The 4,386-nt window shown below is 45.3% G+C and overlaps 1 long non-coding RNA gene across 1 annotated transcript; it reads right to left on the reverse strand.

Moving 5' to 3' along the window:
* Nucleotides 1-981: 981 nt before the first annotated feature.
* Nucleotides 982-2,758, reverse strand: LOC146175318 (uncharacterized). The gene is made up of 3 exons (XR_014701934.1): nt 2,612-2,758; nt 2,406-2,471; nt 982-1,174 (listed from the first exon to the last, which is right to left on the reverse strand). It is a non-coding gene; the product is annotated as an uncharacterized LOC146175318 (long non-coding RNA).
* Between the last annotated feature and the right edge of the window lie 1,628 nt (nt 2,759-4,386).

The raw sequence follows: 4,386 nt of genomic DNA on the forward strand, positions 1-4,386 counted from the left end.
AACCAGCCTGTGGTTTCTTTGCTGAAGAATAGAAATGTACCTCCTCTCCTCGCCGTTCCCAAGCTTTTCCCGCCAACAAGTGATCACGCCCAACGAATGAATGCCGGACCAGTCAGTGCTTCAGACCATCAGTGCAGTGATGTGTTCGATTGGATGCCGATACCTGAGGGGCGTGCCCTGGATTTGGTTGGTCAACATCTTCAGAGAGGGGCTGGACATAGGGGGGGGTTTTAAGGACGCTGCAGAGCACGAAATGTCGCTCTGGGCCCTGGGTAAACGGCTCATCCAGTCGCTTCTCGCTATGAACTCTTAACGCTTGTCATTTTGCTGATGTACCCTTCTTTTTCATGTAAATATTCTTGTAAATACGTTTTCTCAAAGTGCCAGTAAACCTGCTTGTACATATTTTACCAACTTCGAAGATTCAGTCCTTCTTCAACCCCGAGTCTCTGCACGCTACCAAGTGAAGGCCGGGTCGACTTAGTCCCAGCGTCACGACAGTTATCATTATTCGGGGTTCCTGAAGACGAAGCAACCCAAGCAAAAAAAAGTGTGTGGCAAAAGGTAGGGCCGACCTTTCTCGCCGACCAAAAAGTGGCCGGCCGACCTTCGGCACCCGAATAAGGGCCGGCGTCGGGGATTGACACTGACCTAACGTCGGCCGATTTTCGGCAATCGACTACGGCCCGACCTTTTGGCCCGACGTGATCGACCACCTGCCGCACGTGGGCCTGCCGTCTGCCAGCGTTACTGAATGGTCGGCCGCTCGTCTGCCCTAGCATTTTGCTGACGAAAGACCGTACGTCGGCCGGTTGCTTCCCGACGCCGGTTAGTGGCCGGCATCGCCCCTCGTGCAGGTATCATGCCATGCATTTAATATATCGTGGCCCATGCATATATAACGGGGTAGCACATACAAATGCATCAAGAAAAGCAGTAGCTTTTCTGATGCCATGAAGAAACAAAAGCTGCAGTATTTGGGGAAAAATTTATTTGTCAACAGCGTTCAGAAAAAGCTCACGATTTGCTTTTTAATAAGCGTGGATATATATATGACTGCGCGTGTGCCACATATGGAAGATGGGCTTGAGGCTTGGTCTCCTTCTTTTGGCAGCCTGTCGATCACTTGATGTCTGCGACTGGTCGGATCTGCGGCAGGTTCCATCTTGGTCAGCTGTATGAAGAAAAGTGTTTTAATTAAATATTTCCTTTTCGCCTAGACTTTTACATTGCAGGCAAATATAGGGTGAAAAGGTAGAAAAAATAATGTCTGCTCACTGCCACCAACTGCACTACCACATCAATATATTTTATGCGTTTGACTTCATGCGACCCTACTGAAAACGCATTAGCGCAAAGCCGCAATAGGTAATCAGGATCCGTGAATCCGCGAGAAAGGCGCGATCACTTCGTTTTGCTGGTGGAGTCATGATGTTGCAATTTGCAACCGTAGCGCACTCAAACCTTATCCTCCCGAAGCGCGTTCTTGCATGCTAATGCTGCAATTTAATAATTCTAGCAAAACCAAGTGTCCGCGCTTGTCATAGAGCGCGTATGAGGGATTCCAACGCGGCAGAACAAACAGTTTCCGCGATATTTACATGAAACCTACAATAAGTTTATTCCTTAGAATACAGCTTAATTTTCTGAACCTAGATGGAACTTTTACAGCAAAAGCGACCGGATATTTAACGATAAGTCATCTGATTTATTTTCGTTATTTAACAACCGAGCATTATTTTAAAAATTGTCTCATCCGCCAAGACGGCTATTTAGACAGCCCAACTCTTAGAAGCTTATAGAACCCGTTCTAAATTTTTAAAGCTTGAAACAAGTTAGCTGAACACCTCATGAGCATGTAAGCACCAGGAAATAATCCGCACGATGAAAATACAACAGCTTGCCCAGAAAGCAAGCGCACAGAGAAAAATCAATGTGAAACGGCTCAGATCTGTGTGCATCACATATATAATTCCAAAATCCACAAAATGAACGCACTGGCTCACTTACCTTGCCAGCATACCGCATCACTCAATCATCAATTTTCACGTATAGACATCATTACAGCAGCAAATAATAATAATAATAATAATAATAATAATAATAATAATAATAATAATAATAATAATAATAAACACGGCATAAATCTTGTACTCAGTCCTGGCACGAGCTTGCTTGGCAGTAGCGATGATGCTTGTACAGCTTCTGATCGCTCCTATGGCGAGGGGTGCTGCAATATTTATATCAGTGATAGCATTTGACATTTAACTGGGTTGCATGCGTCCAATCGATGTGAGTCGGATAATCGAATTTCCCGAACAAAATCAGCGCTAATGCCTGTCCGGCAAGTGCACCGCCATAAAGAAGTGAAAGGCCAGCGTTTTAGTGAAGAGGAGACCAAGGACCTCAGGCTTCGGCGAAACGAGCTTCCACTGTCGAAGCCAGTTTCCAGATCAGCTGATATCGCCTCCCTGCACGATCAGCGCAAGGCGCGCACACCAATTACAAAATATGCATTTACAGTAACAAGATGCGCATAAGTCTCAAAACAATACATAATTAGTTGCAGTACAGTATCGTATAGAAGAAAATCAGCGATAATTTGACTTACCTGGTCGGTATACACGTCAGTGCATGCACTTCGATGTGAAGAAGTGAAAGACGGGCGTTTTGGGGCAGAGGAGATCGGACCTCGGACTGCAGCGAAAAAAGCTAATTCCACCGCCGCAGCATCGTTTCCAAGTCGGCTCAGCACGTCTTCCTGCGCAATCAGAGCGAAATGCGCACACATCGATTATAAAAAAAAAAAATGTACGTAGTAATAAGATGCGCATATATATACGCGCTCCAGAGACAGTTGCAGTATATTGTCGTATCGAACGAAATATGTGCTAATTGGACTTACCTGGTCGGTATAGTGAGTGTCCCTCCATATTAAAAGGCGAGCATTTTGGGACAGGAGATACCCAAGGACCCAGACTGCAGCAAAATGAGCCAATTCTGCCACCGCAGCCAGCCGCAGCCTTGTTTCCAAACGGCTCAGCAAGTCTTCCTGCGCGATCAGCGCCCACACCAATTATATATATATATATATATATATATATATATATATATATATATATATATATATATATATATATATATATATATATATATATATATATATATATATGAAGAAAGATGCAAGGAGTATATAACAAGACGAACATATGCTCCAAAACAATACATTATTATGTTCAGTATAATATCGAATCTAGCAAAAAGTTCCTCTGATCAAGACCGAAAGATCATGTACTTACGCATGTTTTGGTGAACTTCGGCACGAAGAATCTGTACAGAGCGGCTGCAATCATCAGCTGTTCTTTTCAAACGCTGACTGCTGCAGGAGGTTGAGACAGATTGAATTTGCGCGAAATAAAAGCGGACGATAAAATTAGGCAGTAGGCATCCCGCGCGCCCACACGGACTCCCGGAGCTGGCCGTCGATTGAGTAGCGCCGCGCATCTTAGCTCGCGCGGGATGTTTTTTCCCGCCTTTTGGCCACGTGACCTCAAGAAGGGAGGAGGGGGGGGAGAGAGAAGCTACAAAAGCAGGGAGAATCTCTCTGTGTGCGGTGCATGCAATTCTTTTTTTTTTTTTTTCGCCGCTATTTCTCTCTGCTTCGGCATTCCTGTCGCCCCCCGCGGTAGGGTGCCTCGATGCCTTTCGCCTCCCCATGGTTCTTTCCGCTTTGCCGCAGGGAGAAGAGATGGACCGATAGGGGGCAGCGGGTCCCGCGCAGCGAGAAGCAGTTTTCTTTCTTTTTCACGCCCCCCCCCCCCCCCCCTCCCTCGTCGTTCAAGAAGCGTCGAGGTAGTTTCTTTTCTTTTCCTTTTTCTATGGCTTCTGTAGAGCCCCCGTCTTGATACCAGCGGCTGTAGTTCTTTGCATGAAAAAAATATGGCTTGGAGTGAATGTATGTAATGTTCTTTTAACCGAATATCTTCCACATAAACCAAGTGTGGGGCAGTATAACACCTGCAGCTTCATTTAGCCAAAATAGCAAGACCTTGCTACGTATATAGTGTTCAGCAACTTTATCGGAACCGTCTTGGAAACTTTTCCAAGACGGTTAAGTTGCAGAACACTGTATATTATGAGTGCTTTTGCAGAGATTACATAGTCCATGCGGATTTATACTTCCCAAAGCAGTATGTGGGTTATTTACAGTCCCTCGGGCTGTCATATTAACCGCAACCCACATTTCCGTTTTCGCGTTTGGTTTCCATCATAATGCGGCTTCTGCAGCTCGAGTAAAGCCTGTGACCTCGAGCTCAAGCTGGTAAATACCGATTGAACCATATAGTAACTGCTGCAAGTTTCTGACAAAAATATATTTTGTCCATT

Source organism: Amblyomma maculatum, chromosome 11, assembly GCF_055883805.1.
Source record: "Amblyomma maculatum isolate TAMU_Amacu chromosome 11, ASM5588380v1, whole genome shotgun sequence".
NCBI classification, from domain to species: Eukaryota; Metazoa; Arthropoda; class Arachnida; order Ixodida; family Ixodidae; genus Amblyomma; species Amblyomma maculatum.